The sequence below is a fragment of the Corvus brachyrhynchos genome, unplaced genomic scaffold (genome assembly GCF_000691975.1).
Source record: "Corvus brachyrhynchos isolate BGI_N302 unplaced genomic scaffold, ASM69197v1 scaffold121, whole genome shotgun sequence".
Lineage (NCBI taxonomy): Eukaryota > Metazoa > Chordata > Aves > Passeriformes > Corvidae > Corvus > Corvus brachyrhynchos.
In genome coordinates, this window is record NW_008236445.1 from 1721239 (window position 1) to 1741013 (window position 19775).

The 19775-nt window shown below is 38.5% G+C and overlaps 1 protein-coding gene across 6 annotated transcripts in view; it reads right to left on the minus strand.

Moving 5' to 3' along the window:
* The window catches only part of SCEL (sciellin), a 69853-nt gene extending 50578 nt beyond the window's left edge, over positions 1–19275 (minus strand). For 4 of the 6 annotated variants that reach the window (XM_017725806.1, XM_017725809.1, XM_017725808.1 and 1 more), the window contains exon 1: positions 19040–19275. The gene's annotated coding sequence lies outside the window, so the exon portion shown is untranslated. The remainder of the gene's footprint in view (positions 1–19039) is intronic. The other 2 variants (XM_017725805.1, XM_017725804.1) reach the window with 1 other exon arrangement.
* Positions 19276–19775: the final 500 nt, after the last annotated feature.

Here is a 19775-nt window from a genome sequence, read left to right on the forward strand (position 1 = left end):
AGTGAAATTTAATTTCTCAGACTATTTCAGAACTTAGTTGTATCGCCCTTACTACCTTTCTTGCTCTTAAGAAAACATCCAAGCTGAAGCACAGACAGACAGTAGTCTAGACACAGATTTTTCCGCAGTGTCAGAAAAGAGCAATGCAAAAATACAAGCAAGTTGTATTGACAACCAATGACTATCAATTGAAGCACGTAATTCAGCTAATCATTGCACTGGGTCATGTACTACTATTGATTTATCACATTTCAAGGATTTTTCAAATTTTTCTTTTTAGTTCAACCAGTAAGGTGCCTTGTAGCTGACAGTAACTAGTTTCATATCTATCTATCAATAATCTGCTTCCTGGGACTTAAGTAAATGCTCTGCTTTTGCTTATCATTCTCTCAAGAAAAAGAGGAAGTTCTCTGAAAAAAGATACTAACATAAATGGCAATATCCTAGGCTTATATAACTGGATATAACCCCATCAAAATCATTCTGATAGCTTGATTTTAGAGAGTGTGTGGCCTGTCATGATTTATGATAGAAAGAAAGAAATATCTTAGAATTCCTCCCAACGTTAAATCCTCTTTATCATTTATTAATAACCAGCAATAGGGACAAATTAGTGATCAGTAATCAGAGGCCACTGTCTCTTGCAGCTTAGATTTTTAACACAGTTTGGAGGACATTTCAAGCAGGCTCTTTTTAAATACCTCATCAACAATGGAGGCTTATTTGCCATCCAAGGAATTCTCACCATGTCTGCTAAGAAACTGCCAGTAGGGGATGTTGACTTTTAAAATAGTGTAGCACTGGGAGAAAACTGAACATAAGTATTTCAGAAGTGCCATAATTTAGATTTGGATGGCTTATTCAGTGTTATTAAAGTCAAATGTTTATAGCACCCTACAGTGGCAATAAATTATCATACTCCCCAACTCGCATCGTTTTCTGAACAAGATGATTGTGTTCAGTGTTCTTAGCTTCAGCTCATACACTTTTCTAAAAAGTCTATGTCCCTTGATTGCTAGTAAAATGCATTTTCCTCTACATGATTTTCTTGTCAATTTTTGTTGGTTTTCCATTTTTCAGTACAAAACATACCGCAAAATATTGTGCTACCTCCACATCTTTATTAAGGTTTCTAAGACGGCATCATGAAAATAAAATAATGTAGCCTAGCTCTATCAAGCTTTCACATAGATTCACAACAGAGAGTTGGGAATGAGCAGTGACTCACAAGACAACTTTTTGGACAAATATGATTCTGTGACTCCTCCCAAAAAGGGAGGAATACATTACTGAATACATTTTTTCATACACTCAGTCCTCCAAAAGAGAAGTCCTGTAATACTTCAGACTTTCCAAGTAGGATTGGTTAACTACAGTGTTACGGGTTATAAGATTCAATAACTGGTATGTCCAGAAGATTGAAGGCAGTCTAGCAAGTAATGTTCAATTTTTTTTCATTCAAGACAGGATAAAGCAGCTACATTTATGCTATTAAATGAAACATACCAAAACCCAGTATCTGGCCTGAGGACAAGCAGCACATCATGTTCTGTACCTATATCACTAAAGCTGCTTTTCAAAAAAACCTGTGTGGCCTCATCCACACTCCTACTGAAAGCAGTCCAGAGCTTGTAACAGAGGGATCTGTTCATGCCCAAGTCTTTTTTCAGAGACAGATAATTGGCATGAACAATACTTTGTCAAGGACTGTGCATGATAATAATATGGACAAACAGAGGATGTTGCTTAGGCCCATATCCTACTCCTACTTAGTTCACCAATATGGTCCTTTTCATTGGCCCTGATTTCTCCAAAGTTAATTATGTTCAATAGATCTCGCGTCAAAAATGACTACAAATAAACACTGAAACATATAGATAGGTGCTGGCAGTGGATAGTGCCCAGCTGCAAGGCAGCATTTAGCAGACCAACACAGCTAGTTAATGTAATCTTTATCTGGGAGGTGGGTTGCACATCTATGCCACCTGTACATTTTTCTCGCTTAAGCTTAGTCTAAGCTCACCTATATATGTAGGCAGCAGTTCTAACACATTAAGTCAAAAGGGAAGGGGCCTCTTGTACAAAAAAAGAACCCATTGCAGCGAATAGAAAAGGAAGTGATGCTCATGCATAGGGTGACACCTTCCTCTTGAAGGTGACTAACACATGGCCTGCTCCTCCCTAAATTCCCAGTCCAGCCCTACATAAAATAAGCTGATGGTTGGGACCTGTGCTACCTCTTTATACAGGGTTGCTTTTCACTCTGGTCAAAATAATTAACCAAGATAATATATTGCCTGTGGGTACACCCTTACCAAGAGGTATATGTGACTCAGAACCAGGTTAAAAATGGCTGTAGGAATCCTAGCAGCATTCATGACTGCAACACAGAGGAGAGGGAGAAATAGAAGTATGACTTTTTTCCATGGGCAGGTTATTATAACATTATAATTTTCCCTGAAGATTCTAGTCCTCCTGCTCCTAGATAGACACCTCAAAATAAAATATCTAATGCGAGATGGAGAGCCCCTTTCTTCATGGGCTTCCTTGCTCCTACTAGGATATGGGTTTTAAAGGTAGATGAGTAATGTCCTGGGCTGCCTTGCAAAGGGCAACTACTGGCAGTGCCAAGTGCCTGGCGTCCTTTGTAACAACTTTGTTCTTTCCTTCATGCTCAAAAATGATTCCTCTGCTTAATCCACATGCAAGGCTCATGCTGTTAAAATTCGATGATTAAGAGATGCCTCTGCCTAAGTTTAGGTACAAATGAGAGAGACCATATGCCCAGGTCAATAATACAGATTTATTTTTAAACTGAGTGTGAGGTAGAAAGATAGAAAGAAATAGAAAAGAGGGAAGAGATAGAGAGAGAGAGAGAGAGAGAGAGAGAGAGATGGGCGTCCCGGGCTTGTTCAAAATTTTCATTTATACATCTCTTATTAGTTAGTATTCTATCTTCTGTTGGTTAAATGATTCCCTCAACTCTAGAGCTATTTAGTCTGCATACTCAGTCTTTATCTTCTTTTGATGTGGTGGGTTTCTTGGGTCAGTGGATTGTGAGTCAGTGGTCGTGATCGCCCCACATGAATTGCATTTATTAGTTCCTTCTTATCTTGGAAGTTCTGCCAAATGTCCTTGTAGCCTGTAAACTCTGCATTCTTTTTGTCCACGATCAGTGATACATTTTTCTTCACAAGCTTTGTTAAGCTCCCCCGAGGCCTGAGATCACTGAAGTATGTCAAGCCCTAAACTTTAGCAAGTTCTACAGACAAGTAATTTATCCTTCAATACTCAGACAATAGTACCACCTTTATACAGCCCAAGTTCCAGGTATCTACGGAGACATATCTGGGGGGCATTGGTGGCCATTGTTGGTTGCAGATGCCATCTGTCCCATAATTGGGGTGACCTTTGTTTGACCAGTGATATGCATATGAACTATTGCTTTTTTCACACAGTTTGCCATGGTGAGAATTTTTGTCCAGATCCATTAACCAGGATGTGCTAACCAGATATTGCCTCTGCCAGGCCTGGAATTAGGGCCTTCCTGTCTCAAATTCCTCCCTTCTGTGCCCACTGTGGTGGCTTATCTTATGGCAAGTTTCTTCAGTGGTCTTACAATGCTGAGACAGGCAGCTGTGCTCTTTTAACTCCTTAAACACACTTCACTCATTCAAAGAACAGAACAAGAAAGCAATACCTTGCCAGTTGGAAAGGTCACTTAGGCTATGACTAAACCCAAGTTCAAATCATTCCTCCTTTTGACAACAGCCTACTTCTACCAGCAGGCTACCCTAACCACTGAGCTATCATTTTTTGGGTGAGGGAACACAATTACCTGGAGTTTTCTACCTCCTGACAGTTTAAATATTCACTAGAGAGAAAATAATGCTACAGTCCTTCTACTATGGTATACAAATACTGGCCTCACCATTGGCAAAATTAATATTTAGATATTATGTATGGAATTCTCATTTTTCTTTTTATGTTGTAACTTCTCAGTATTTCATCACTTGGATGATTAAAATAGGCAGGCATGAGAGTTATTTTTTAATACTATGTAGCAACAGCTTTTGTGCAGAGGCAGAAGAACTTAAAAACACTTTCACTAGATTAAGTTACTGTCAGAGTACAGCAATGTACCAGAGATAATGTTGTGTTTTATGGATTAACTTTTGCCAGCCAAGCCATTTCCTTTAGTTATTGTAGGTTGCTGTTACTGGGGAAGACCATTCGACTGGTTAAAGTAAGGCATGCAATCTTTTAACCACGCCTTTCTGAATACAGGAAGGAGCACTGTCAGAGCTTTTTCATATGCATTTTTTGAATGCTAAGAAAACCTTAGTCACAATGCAGACATATTTGCAGCCCATTGTTCTCCCGAAGGGTGTGGCAAAGTTCATAAACTAAAGGAGGAAGAAAAAATGCCATAAATAGTATGCAAAATGTCTAAACCTTTTCACATCATCTAGTTGCCACAGAAGATGTCTGAGCAGTGTCTTCTGTTCATAGCAGGTGCCAATACATTTCATGGAGATACACAGTCTTCAATGTTAGCGGGCCTGATTTTCCCACAATTTGAATAGCTCTTTAGTCTGCAAATAAGTGAAATACATTTCAGAAGTCCCTGAAAGTCTGGCCAATAACATGCTAAACTTTAGGGTTTTGGTCTTACACCACTGCCATTACTGCCCTAGCTAAAGAACACAGTTACTAGTTTTATTGGTTACTGATGAAATCAGTTATTTAAGGAAAATTGTGCTGAAAATCTAAGTCAAATGACATCTGTGTGGTACCAGCTGAATGGCTGTAGCCAGTTTTGTAGATTATGTTATTGACAAATAGCTTAAAAAAACAACTATTTGTTGATAAATAGTTAATTTGTTACCAGTATCTGAATTGACAAAGAACATTCACACAGGTGGCTAAAGAAATGACAACCAAATTACGCCCAATAGTAGTAGAGGGAGTGTGAGAATTATGACTAGATGTGCTTTCTTCATTAAAGAATAACTTTGTAATATTTCTATCAAATCCCCAGTGAGAGAGCTCTGGGAAAGAACAAACAGTGCTGATCTCAGGAAAAATCCTGTCTTTAAAAGACATTAGAAGAGGCAATGTTAAAAGGAGGAAAGTTTTTTCCTGCTCCTTGTCAGAAATTTTCTTACAGCATTTAATTGGTCTTGGGCACTGTAAATACATAGGAGACAACCCCCACAGGCTGTACTTTTTTATGGCAGAGATAAGGAGATTTATCTGCCCCACAGAACGATATCCATGTGAGGAAGTTCACATTACACTTATCTGATAGACTGGTTTTCTTCTCCTTGCCCTGGTATTGTGCTTGGATTTTCCGCTAGGGCTAAGCAGTCTTCTCTTGAAATTCTTTCTTTTATTATTTGGATCAAATTAGTTGTCTGAGAACTTGATTGTCATTTGAAAACCTACATGGAAATTTCATACCAATCAAAACAACCCAATGAAACAATATCCTACCTATTTAATTAAATCTTCCTTTGACACGTACATTCCATACTGGTGTTATCAGCACACTTAACTGCTGTGCATGCTAGCCAAACATTACAGATTGTGATCCTATTCTCTATCCAGATCCTGTTCTCTATCCACATCAAAGCTGAATATGGGCATGGAAGAAAGGAAGGGTTTTCCCTGTTCCTGGAAGATGCTGGCTGTGGTATAATTAGCACAAAACAGCTTATTTTAGAAGAGTTGTTAGAAAATGTGTTCTAAAATCAATAACTGCAAAAATAAGACAAAGACCAAAAATGGGAATCAGAAAGGATGGGGTTGAACTTAAAAACGTGTACGAACGTGTGTGTGTGTGTGTGTGTATGCATGTATGTACTTACATAGGCATGTGTGTGTACCCATACATCAAATAACTCAGTGAGACACAAGCTTGTGGAAAAGAAATATGTTGATAGCTACTAAACAAGCAGAAACTCCATTGGGCTAAAGAAGAGCCTGACAAGCAAATTGATAGAGACTGTAAGGACACTTAGGGAAAGCAACTTAAACGCTTTCCCTGCTCTTCCTCTCTTTCCTGAAGATTCGCTTTTGGCAACAGAGAGTTGGAGACAGAGTACTGGGCTGACCAAGGACTGCCACTGTCATGTTATGACCCTATGAACAAAATTTGTATAAGGCACATAACTAAAATTGCATTAAAATTATTTCCTAATTCTTTGATGATAATGCAAACAATTAGCAATACAATCAAAGTGATACCATTTTTCTGTGGAATGTTGATTTGTTAGGTATTGAAATAAGCCTTAGTGAAGGGGTTTTCATTCAGCCCCTGAGCTGAGAGTCATTCAGCATTGTCACTTTCTTCAGAATGACTTTCTTCTCTATTTACAGGACAAATGTGGAGAGTATGCATATATGTAAACATGGAGAGAATTTTACTTTGTTAGTACATGTTTAAGACCCTTTCCTTACTAATAAATACCTTTGCAATCCAATAAAATTGCTCACCTGTTCAAATAACAGAAAAAATAGCAAAGCAGATTTATGATATGTGTTGAAATGTATGTCATCTGCAGGAGTAAAATTGAAAATGGTATCACAGAAATGGCATCAGCCCTCCACATTCCCCTTCCAGCTTCCCTGGAAAAGAATTCAGCTGTCTTGTTGTTCTCCTTTATCCACAGAAGTAGAAGGTTTAGTGCATTTCCAAGCATCTTCCAAGGAATAAAATTCAGGTGCATATTTCAATCACAAACTATGTGAAGGAAAGGAGAATACATTTCCTAAATTAACACATCTGCAAACAGGGCCTTATGAGCTGAGAAGCTGAAGAAACCACTGAGCTTTCTTCTTGCCTTTTCAAAATACTTTTCCCTTATTATAAACTGGCCAATAGACAGTTGCAATGGTGTGGAAGTTAGTACATTTTAAATATCAACTTCTCCTTCCATTTTATTTTGAGTAAATTAAATTGTTCTAAAAATTGTTTTCCAAATTGTGAGTACTTTGGAAAGAATGTTGGCAGAAAAAACTTTTACACGAGTTTTAATGTTCAGTACATGAAGAAGAATTTAACTGAAGTTTTTTTCATTTCTTTTTGTTGCTGTTTTTAAGTGAAATGAAAACAAGGCTGGGCTTTGAAACGGGATGATTTTTAAAAAATTTGGATGATATTACAAGGGAAAGGATCAGAACAGAAGTATTATAATTATCTGGATGTAATCACAGAGGCCCAAATAAGTTCCTCAGGTTCCAGATCCTGCCATGGTGCAGTAAGAGCATAATGTGAAGAACCCAGTAATTTCAGGTGTAGGCTGCTCTGGGTCTCCATGCAGGCTATTAGCCTGAGAGAGCTAAACGCCAATTAATGTGTAAGTAAATAATTTGAATTCTACTCAATGAAGGAGACGCCAAACCAGTGACATCTATTTTCAAACACTTGTTTCCTCAGAGGTGGGTGAGACTTTCCATCACAGGCCCTATTTAGCAAAAAAAAGCTAGGCTACATCAAAAGCTAGGCTCTTATCTCTAAATTTATCACTCAAAACACCCCTAATGTAATCTCACACAAATACAGATTAAAGTAGGTCAGAGGCTTGGGCTGTGGAAGTTGCTATTTCTCTCCACTGTTATGAAAGGAAGTCTAAAAATGACAAGTCAGATCTAGGCATCTACAGTGTAGATACCTATACATGTCAGATGAATTCCATGTAATGGCAGGATTTCAAATAATTTTTTCCTCTTGCGGAAAGCAATGGCTTCTTGTCAAATTAAAAGGAAAAGGAAACGAGGATACAGATTTTTTTTCCCCTCTGTCTGGACAAAATTCAAGCTGCAAAGCTCATTCTGCAGCCTCAACAGTACTACATCTATAAAAATGTGCTCCCCTGCTGCACTGTGGCCACTTACACAAAAAATGTGACTAGAAAACTATAATCTGGCCATGTAGGAGTCTGCCACACAGAGAAATTATAAGATGAGAGAAGAGAGAAAAAAAAAACCAAAAAAACAGTGCTTTCCTGACAGTTCCATCCCTTTCATTTATGGGTACAAATGAAATATTCCTTTTATTCTTAGAAAGAATATGTCATGTTTTTCTGTATTTGAACCCTCTAGCTATAGCAACAGCAAGTCTTGAATTTTGGGGTTTAACTGCTTTACTTGTAGGTGCTATATTCACTCTGTTCAGATCCCTGACCTTCAGATAAAACAATATAAATGAGTTTTGGCATCTTCTATGAATCTGTGAACAGAACCTCATAGCGTTGTGCATAAATCACAACCTTCGAATTCTAAATATTTTCTTAGTTTTCTTAATACAATTTTTAAGTATGCAATTCTGCTCCAGAATATTTGAGACTTCTAAACTCACAGTGCTGAACTCATTTTAGGTTGAAGCAGAAAGATCCGAGCTAGTGAGCTTTGTTGTAACTTAATTATATGGCCAAGCTGGGTGTGTGAAAATATCCAGTGCACACTGGAGAATAAATTGCTGGGTTTGGTTTTTCTTGATTTACAAGTTGCTGTAAGTGGTGCATGTTCCCAGGGAGTGGTGAAAAGTCGGGGTGTGTTAAACAGGTTTAAGAACATTTTAAAGAAACACTGTCAGGTTTGAGACATAATAGGTTTGGTGTACATCCCCCCTCCTTCCAAATAACATTTTCTGTTTCTGTGGTTACAAACAGCTGAGCTGCACGCTGACTCTCTGTTTAAGCAATACCACAAAATCCAGTGTAGCAGTTATGTGTCACAGTGTTGCTCTCTCTTTTTTATTTATTTTTGCCATCAGAGGGGAAATGAAACTGCCAGAACTGCGTTCTTTGCACTCCTTGGAGAGCTCAATACACAAGCCATTGAATTCAGCCAGCAAAATCTTGTGGGTTTCTGCAAAAAATAGCTGTGGTGAGGACAAGCAGCTTCTGGATCAAACAATTTCTCTTCTCAGAGTTGTACAATAGTTATTTGCTAGTGTTGCTGGGACCACCACTTCAAGGTCTGAAACTCACTCCCCAGTATAAAGTCTGGGCTGGAAGTTCCCAGGAACCTTGGAAAAGTCACATGATTTTGAACCCGAATCTTTTTTTTTTCTCAGAAGTTCTGCATGGAGCATGGATGTAATTTTAAATCTTTTATACACATAGCACTGGTTTTGAGCCTGGGAGACCTAGTAGGTATTTCCTTTTTCTGCATATCCTACTGGAACTACAGATAATTCCAGCTGAAAATGAGAGCAAAATTTCTTGAACAGATTTCACAAGAGATGTCTGGAATATCCATTTCAATACCTTGATTAGTATAGCTGAGAGGAATATATATACAAAATTCTGTATATATGAACAACTATTTGCCATTATTGCAAACAACACTGAAGTCTTTGTTTGGAAGGATTCAACCTTATTCTCTAGGCAACATTTTGAAAACTATTTTTCTTCCTAAAGCTGGTAAATCTGTTAATTTTATTTATCTCTCCTGTGGCATTATGCTATAGTACTAACAGTGCTATTCAAAATTTTGTAAAATAAAAACATTCAATGCCAAAAGGTCCAGTAGAATCATAGAATATCCTGACTGGGAGGGGAACAACAGGATCATTGAGTCCAGCTCCTGGCCCTGCATGGGACATCCTCAAGAACCACACCCTGCACCTGAGTGCATTGTCCAAACATTTCTTGAACTCTGGCAGGCCTCATGTCATGACCTCTTCCCAGGAAGCCTCTTCAGTATTTAGTTATTTGAGTAAATATATCTTTTAAATTCCCCCTTCCAAAGGTAATAAGGGAGCGCCATGACATGCACACAGATCACTGTTTGCCAGAACAACATTTAGTCTATGAAAAGGCAGAGTGGAGTTCGGACATGCAAGTGCTGCTCTTTGGAAGACAGAGAGCAGAGGGACACTGATATTTGGAAGCAGGTATCAAAGTAACTGAAGGCATTTTGAAATAAGAATGAAGGAAAAATATGTCAAAGAGAAAATGGAAGTAAGCAGGAAAGGATCTCAAAAGTCAAAAATCAGTCTGATTTCATATACTGACAAAGCAAATCCTCCATGGCAGTGTTCACAAAGGGTTTCAAGAACAGTATCCTTGTAAATGAAGGTTAATGTATCCCACTGGTTTTAAGCAGTGGTAGACATGTTTGTGTAAAAAATAGAAAATTCTTTGCCTGGATATTGTACTCTTTAGAAAAACTGCAATCAAATGAAGAGAGACAGGATGAGCAGTGATGTTGCATGAGAACTATGCCATGAACAATGCACGGCATGTCAGCTATTCCATCCACATGGCTTCTGTTTGGACAGAAAAACACTCAGATTAACATCTGAATTATGCTGCAGAAGGAGCAAATAAAGGCAAACACAGAGGATAAGAAAAGAGGGTTGCTGAGTTGCAAACAAGGGAACCAAGTGATTTGAAGACAGTGCCACAAACAAGCAACACTCAGAAGTTCATGCATGAGGGTAAGTGCAGTTATAGCCTCTCAATACAATTGTTTCTCAGGGTTTTGCAAGGTCAGCCTCCTCACTGCAGGGACTACATGTTCAGGGAACACCACAGAGATTGTCCTGAATCAGTATCTCTGTCATTTATCTAACTGTACAGTGCAGTGATCCAGTAAATGGGTGTTGACAATAGGTTTTGCAGTGAACAGCAAGGGTGCAGTTTCTTTATCAGTTTAAACTAATCTAGTACTACATTTCCACCAAAAGTAACAGTTGTTCCTGGCCTGTCCTGCCCTTGGCCATGCTCTCCAATCCCTTAGCCTTGGTCAGATCACCAAACATCAAGATTTAATTCACTGCAACTCTCATAATCAAAAGAAATGAAGTAAAGCATGTGGAGAAAAAAAATATTCAAGGTAGGCCAAGAACATTCCATTGCCACAGTGTGTTTGGGTGGTTTATATCAGACAGGAAACCAGCTCTTTCAAGTTAGCACCTTAATTTAACAACTATTGAAACAAAAGGACAATTAACACCTTAAAACCAGTATTTTAACCTCTCTGTAAATTCAGTCATATTGTTATTAGTGATAGTTATTAGTAATTTCACTGCCCTAACAGCTACAGTGTTTTTAACACAAGAGGTCTCCCACAGGATTTCAATTAAAAGGACTTTCTAACACTTAGAAGAAACCATCTATGGCCCTTCTGAGGGTCTCCAAAGTTTCTTGAAGTACTGCATTAGCTTTTCTCTCATCTACAAATCACACGTTGTTCAGATCTCTGCATGCATACATATGGGAAAGGTTAGTAAAAACATCATTTGGTATATATGGGTAATTTGCTAATTATTACCAATTCATGTCCTTTTCCATATGGAGTAACTTTTTCTGATATCAACATTTGTTTTCATATCAATGGTCTTTGATATCTTTCAGACACTGCTGGGAAGGGTAAAATTTGAGGATTTGAATGACAGGAACTATTATCGCTTTAGGTTTTAAAGAAGCCATCTGACCTCCAAAGTCTTCAGATGTGCTTCAGTACTTTAATCATCACTGCACTGGACTTGCTGCAGTAAACCATATCATTTTTTTACTGGGTAATCCAGAACTGGACACAGTATTCCAGATGTGGCCTCACCCGTGCTGAGAGAGAAAGGAGCCTCTTCATCTTGCTGGCAATGCTCTTACTAATGTAGCCCAGGAAGCTGCTGCCTTTTTGCCATGAAAGGTGTGTTAGTAGCTCACGGTCATCTGGTTTTCCATTTCCTGACAACTTTCACTCCAAGGAGCTTTTAAGCAAAGCAACTTTTCAGCCAGTGGGCCCCCAGCATGTACTGGTGCTTGGGGTTCTTCCTCCACAGATATAAGGGTTTGCCTTTACTGTTGAAGTTGAGGAGATTCCTCCCTGCCCTGTTCTCCAGCTTGTCACAGTCACTCTGAATGGGGCACAACCACATGGCACACCAGCCAGTCTGCCCAGTTTGTATCATCTGCGAACCTGCTGAAGGTGCACTGTGCTCCTTTGCCCAGATCACTAATGAATATGGAGAACAGCTTTAGCCCCAGTACTAAGCCCTGGCACACAGCACTAGTGGCTTTACTAGATTAGATTCAACCATCTAAAGCACAGACCGTCCTGCTTCTTGTGATGAAAGACAATTTCTCTTCTCCCTAAGCCGCATGTACACCATATAAATTGCTACTACCCCAGAGGGAAGACCAAGACAGAATTAATAACTTTGAAAAGAAGCCCGTGCTTTCTCTCTTTAATTATATACATTTCTTTTCATGTGACAGCATTAACCTGTTTCCTTCCTCATTTTCTCCTATTCTTGCTACATCCCACCTCTGACAACCATGTAGAAAAAAATTAAGGGCTTCCTTGAACCCTTCATTTAATAACAAACAAGAAGGAAGGAGGTGATCACCCATACATTGGCAACTCTATAATCATAAAGTCAATGAAATGTAAACCATCTCCATTTCTGCCTTCTAAATAATTTCTTGTAATTACTAAAATGTACTGATTTATTTTCATTCTTCTGTTGTGACAGAAATTACTACTAAAAAGTTTGCAGAAAGAAAGTATATTAGAAGCCCAAATTCCAAAATTCATATACAGGAAGATGTTTAAATATAAGCATAAATATGTATTAGAAGCAAAGGAGAGGAACATAAAAATAGGCATGTTATATTGCAATATTTCCACTGAGGTATTTAATCACTTGTAGTTTTGTGTAAATACTACAGATGTTGCTCAGTGATGAACATCCAAGCTAATCTGAGTACAGATGTACTGTATCTCATTAGCAGTAGTACTATGGAAGGTAAAATACTCAACTGCTTTGATTTATCAACAAGTTACAGAATATGCATTCAGGTAAATATATGACCACACAGTAGAAGCAGACTTCATAGATAGTATGCAGATGAGTGAAACTTGAAGCACTACTTTATGTGTTTTAATTCTACAGTAAATTTAATGTATGTGTAATATAAATATTAGTTTACTGAGCTTAAATATGGTCATGTACAAAATTAAAGTTCCACATGGCAAGCTTTCTCTATAGTTGTCCTGAAAAGTGTGCCACCATACAATCAGGAGGAGTCCCAGTTCTGGCCCCTGGGTTATTCATGCAGAGTCTCTGATCCCAAGGTGGCCACATGTCCCCTGTATTACTTTCTCATCAATTTGTAATTAATGGAGTGGTCCTCAGTCAGTACTTTGAGGAAACAGTGGTGAACACACACCTGTCTCAGGTTCCAGATGGACAGAGCTCAGAATAAGGCACCTGCAAGCCAGATGTAAGACAATCCCTGCCCTCAGTAATTCTGCACTGACCACTCCTAGGTGACTGCACAAAGGGAAAGGGAATTTCAAGTGGCTCCATAATCAGGGATCTCTGGCTCCATGCATTATTTAAAGCAGGCAGAGATGGCCTGACTCAGCTTTGAGTGTAAGTGGCAGACACGTCACTGGCGTGGTGAGGTCACATATCCTCTGGTTATGTCTGACCTCCCTCACACTTCTTTAATTTTATTGTTGAGACCTTTGAAAGTCCTACCCATATATTCAGGGAGTAACTTGAGAGTAAGACCAAGACAACTGCAAGTTCTGAAATTGTGACAAAGCAGCACCAAACACAAGAGGTTAGATTACTCCCTTGTAACAGTCACAAGGAAATATCTGCTCACCTCTCTCAGCAGATAGGGATTTTCAGTAAACATGCTTAGGCATGTTCAGCTGTGAATGGTTATAGGTCTTGGATTGGTATCTGCCCCTGCTGTTGTAGCCCCTGCCTCCCAGCCCCATGCAGTGCCTCCAAGTCACAGCAGCCATTCCATTTTGTTACACTGGAGCTTCAAAGAAGGATCAGACTTGAGAACCACTGCCATAGTTCAGAATCACTCAGTGCAATAGACAGAAAAATCTGTGAAGGGTTTATTCATTATTTCTGGCACCACTGGAATCTTCAGGAGGCTGCTCAAGCTGCATGGACAGATTTACTACTTTAATATTAGAAGGACAGCAGTGCCCTTGCTTCTGACTGCAGGTCCTTGCACCTTCCTCTGAGGCATCTCCCTCTGGGCTCTGTCAGAAACAAATTACTGGCCTGGATGGTGTGTGGGTCTAATCTAGTGTGTCCATGCCTCTATAAAGGAAAACATTAAAAGCAGAAGTGCCCTCCTTCTGACAGCCTTTGCAAGAAAAAAGAGTGATTCAAACTATGATATTGCCAGTGAAACGTTACAAATATTGAAGCAGGGTTACCCCTCACTTTTAAGTGTGATAATTTATTTAGTGGATTTAATTTTCCACACTCTCTCCCAAAAAAACCCCCACATATTCTCATCCAAACACTCATTAGTGCAAAGATCACAGGACAGGACTATATAGACAAGTCTGAAGAGGATACACAGTACTAATTTAATTTAATCACAATCTATTAAGTATTTACATAAATACAGTCCTCCAAGGAAATAAGCTTTTATTTTGCCAAGAGCAGTTCCTTGAAGGATGATAAGACAAGAAATACTAAACATATTATTAAAAATAATTATTTAGAAGTAAATGTACTAATTTTAATTATACTGGATAATACTGAGGCTTCCCATACTTTAAAAAAAAAAAAATTATTCTGCTTGCAACAGTTTATAGTTGCTTTCAGACACAGGCAGTACTTTTTTCTCTTGTAACAAAGTCCTATGTTCCATCCCCTTGGAAAGGCACACTGTCTGAAATAATACAAAGACTCAGATAGTCTTCACCTGTCTGGGCAACCGTAGAGAATAAAACAGCCTCTCACCTTACCATGATCCAAGACAAGAGCAGCTGTTTCCAGATGGGTGGGACTTTCTCACAGACCCCACAGACAGACCCTGCCCTCTTCAAGGACTGCTTTCTGTACTGTAGAGTTAGATCCACAGCAATCCCTTCCCTAGTTTACATTTCCTGCCAGCTGATTTATGGACTCAAATCAAACCAAATCTATGCTTCAATGCAGGAAACTCTCTTTCAGGAATGGGGAGCTCAGGTAGCAACAGATAGTATAATAAAATAATGCTGTTCACTTACACCTACCCATTCATTCTCCATCAAAAGCACCATTTAATTAATATTATTTCACGAATAAGGAGAATTTGACTGTAAATAAATTTTGATTTTACTATTCAAGCAAGAAGGTTGCATAACAAAAACTGGTGTAGGCTTGAGCCATTCTGTAGCTCAGAGTTCATAGCAATGTTCAAAGTGGTAAAAAAAATACAGTATTTTAACAAGGAGGTTCTGCTAGAAAATGCTGACCTATACAGTCCTATGCTCTTAGTCTCTTGAAAGGTTAAAAAAATTGATCTGTAAAGTGAAATTTAAATCTAAAACTAGAACTGTAAAAAAACTTCAGCCCACCTGTTGCCTCTACCTAGAAAAATGTAAATTCCATAGGCAGGCCATTGTATTCGGGGTTCCCTACTGACATACACATATGCCTCTGTAGAGGTATCTGCATGGCTTGGAGCAAACAGCTTGGTATCTGCCTCACATCTAAACTGGGTGACCAATATCTGGATGGAGTTTGGTCCAATACAGGTTTTCAGGGTGGCCTAATGCAGCAGTCAGTGCGGGGCACTTAATAAACCAGAGAAGCTGCAGAAGCTTTATTATAAAATAAATGTTATCACAGGTGGTGTAGTTCAAAGGGGTCTGTCTTGTTTTATTCAGAGTTTATGACAAGTTGCTTCATTTGTGATTGCTACCCTGCTTTTATCCAGGAAAAGGTGGCCACAGTTGTGCTGCTCCTACCTGGTAGACCAGCGATTATTACACTCTCCTAAGCCAAGGACATCGCAGTTTCTTAGTCTGGGCATTAACTTGTTCATATTTTGCACACGCTCAAAGAGAAAGCACAAGGGAAAAGCAGGAGCTCGCATCATTTTCCTAAAGAAAATGTTCAAACTACAAATTGTGGAACAGGAGGTTCCATCTTCCTACACATCAGACACCAGGAGAAATAACCATACTGTGTTTTTCAGATGGTGCCTGTGGTACAACTAAGTGTTATTTAGCTATTTTGATATTTATAAGTCTATATACCATAAAAATTTTGTCTCAGAAGCTGAAAGCAATTAAAAACATCACTTGTCCTGTCTGTGTATGCCTGTATCTGTCCATAAGCCTCTTGCTACATTTGGCAAGGTAAATCCACAAGTTGTGTCTTTAGCTCTTTTCAACCTCCTGAAAAAAATACAAATTTCATAGTCCATTACAAAATCTCTCCTTTTTTTCTTCCTGTGGTACAATCAAGTTTTTGAATCCTCCAGTTGTGTTACCAAAATGCTATGATTGTTATAAAATGTGAAAGGTATTTTATAACCTGAGCTATATGAGGAAAGTATCTGGATGATAGTCCACCTCAGAGCTTCCAGGTGTCTTAGCTATCCCTTTCTAGACTTCATCCTGAGCACACACTTGTGCCTGTGAGAGTAATGAATGTCTCTCAGTTACTATGGGTGTTCCTTTTTATTCACATGCATTCATTTGTCTTCAGTTAACAAGAGAACTACCACAAAAAATGCATCCACAAGAGGGATTCTAAGAGTAAAACCAAATAACTGACACTCTTGTTTCTGAACAGATCGTGCAGCAAAGACCATGGAGACACCTGATACGCTTTATTCTGGGAACTGGTGCTTTTTATGAAATTGATAATTAATCTTACACTTGCTTATTTGTACTGCAGATTCCCTGGAAACAGAGAGCGACACCGATTTGCAGTTCTGGATTCTAGAACATACGTACAGCTTGGTGCAATGTGCACTTTGAGCACTAGGTGGAAACAGAGCAATGAAAATAAGACAGTTAGCAACCCTTCAGCACAACAAATGGAAGAGCTTTTCTCAGCACACACGACTGAGATCCCAGAAAGGAGGAATGGCAGCTAAAATACACTTCATTATGTTGAGGGACTTCTATCATTCTCACTTCTTTCACACAAGAATAAGAGAAAATTTTATCCTTAGTCTTCTTAAAATTGATTTTTAATTTTCTTGATTTAAATTTTGGGATACCTTTATTCAGAGTGCTTGGATACACTTCTGTTGGCTACTCTTCAAATATTTCCATGAAAATTAGTACCTGAATTAGACACATAGCAATCTTCCCTCTATTTCTATTGCAGTTTTGCAAAATTTTATGTTGAACATATAATGCTGCTTTTGTCTGCTGCCATTTCCTTGTTACAGATTCTAAGCAAATAAAATAGTGAAAATAGAAATGTAATGTTTTTCTTTCACTTGCTTATGCAAAAAGAAAATCAGAGCTAGAAAAGTTACCCTAATTTTGCTCCTTTCATCACCCAGTACTAGGAGCCTGTTTATCATAATTCTTTTTTTTTTTTTTTTCATCTCAGGAAAGAGAACTGGAATGATATTTAGCTTTGGATGGTAGCCATATTATGTTGCTTGTGGAAAAATTTGCTCCAGAAAAGTCCATATGCAGAATGCAACTCCAGCAAAAGCCCACAGAAATGAGGAGGAATTATGTGGCATTACATTGGAAATCACAAAGCAGAAGTGAGACACACAACAGCAGTGCTGGTCCAAGCATTCATGGTCAGGGTGGGACATCCAGGCCTTCTCATCTTACTTCCAAGAAATGATCAATAGTGTAAGACCATCCATTTGATAGGATATAGTCATGATTTATGCAGCTTCAAAAGAGTCTGACCTAGGCATCCCTCACCCTTTCAGTACTGTCTGCAGAGCTTGAAAAGTCTGGGTTAAGAAGCTGATACAATATGAAGGGACGTCTCTAGTTTTATTTAGAGCTCATGGCATGCTGTTTCATTTGTGACTGCTACCCTGTTTCCTGCAACATTTTCATTTCTTCTAAATTCTTCTATTTTTTTTTTTTTAGCTAAAACGTTGTTGATTACCAATAAGTTGTTCAATTTCATTATGCATGTTTGCCCAAGTTCACATCTATGCCCACTTTGTAACCGAGGAGAGGACAGACATTCATATCTCAGGCCAATTTTACGAATTGAAGTAGATTTCAACTGCCTGAGGTGACTTAGTCAATCAGCTCAGATGCCAGAGCAAGTATTCATTCTGGTGGAATGCAAGTCAAAATCTGAACCAAACTTGAAACCTGTTGAAGCTTGGGGGTAACTTAGACTATTGTTCCAGATCCAAGAAAATATAACTTTCTATCTACTGGGTAAATATATTCAATAAGTTAGAATTAATGACTACAAGCACAATTTCTAAATTCAATAGGAACATATGCTAAGCTCAGCTCAAAGACCCAGTATCAGATAGGTGCATAAACCTACTGTCCACATTCCTGAAGGAAGTTTGTGCATGATATGTACAATGAAGGTTAGATAGGCCAAGATATAAATGCAATTGTAAAGTAAAACCTTTGGTGGTGGAAAGGTTTTGAGGAATTCAGTGCCAGTTGCCAATAAATTAAACCTATCAGTGGGATACTATATATTTCTGCAAAGATTTTTGAAAATTGTTTAAAAAATAAATAAATTCCATAGGACAAGTAGTGTCTAGCTTAGTCCTTTTTCCCTTATGAGGTGGTCATCCCAATCCTTATAATTATGGTCATCTTTTAGAGGAGAAGACACATGTTAAATAGCATGAAAATCTCCTTGCAATATAATAAAACAGTGTCACTCATACTTCATTTACAATTAAAAGGTGATGAATACAGGTATTGTTAAACACATCCTTAAGAGGTTCAATAACATCTCTGCTTGAAATTGTGTCAGAAGATACTGGCATGCATTCAATTTATCCTATTATTCCAACTCTGCTAAGTATTTAGGCACTGGATTTTGTGTCAATGGAACTTTTTAGTAGTCTAGCTACATGGCTGAAGAGTTTCTTGATGGTGCTGAAATAAGAAGAAAGACTTTTCAGGATAATCAGAGCCCACATTACACATGGCAGGAGTACAGGAGAAATTCTACTTGTAAATTAAACAGAGATTATATGGAAAACACTGCAAGTCAAGCACAGATGTTTCTTTTTTTAATTTCAATTTAATTCCCATTTCAAGTTCCTCAGGTAAGCTTATTGCTACAACATGGACTTACCAATTTTGGCACTGAAGAGTGTAGCTCAGGAGAGCTTTCCAGATGCAAGAACTTCCACTGCTCTCAAATCCTTTGAAGACTTGACCACTGAATAGAGGATGCCTGATGTGCCTCCAGTTACTACGTCCAACAGATAAAATCCCTTTTCTACCAAGATTCAAGTTTCAGGCTAAAGCAGACTGAAAGTTTACCTCTTGTTATCTACTTTTGCTGGCTGGCAGTTGCTGTTAGTGACTGGAAGTGTTACTAGGAGTGGTTTTGGCTCTCAATAGGATAGCTGTGAGTCAACATGTGGGATAAATCCAGACATGCCCAGCTTTCCTTCTGCTCTGTAAACAGAGTGATCTGATACAGAAATCTGACTTTGATGCACTTCAGGTGAATTAAGCATAACTCTGCCTTTCTGACACATAAAGACTCTTCATACTCTGCCCAATAGTCATATGGCAAAGGTTCTTTTTTGAGGTACTGTAAATTGCAATGACTTCCTTGCCTGAAAGGTCAAGCATGAGTGATAAGCATCAGGAGTGAGATCCTGGCTGCTGTAAAGCCAAGAGAAAAATCTCATCAATCTCAACAGAGTAATGGCATTGCCTCAAGACAGTGCAGATTTTGGAGGAGACTTCCCACAGAACCCATTTTTTTCCTCTCCATTGTGCTGTTCTGTCCACTTCTTTAAATCTTCTCCATCTAGAGCCAGTCTCCTCTACCAGAAAACCCCTCATGATAAATTTCC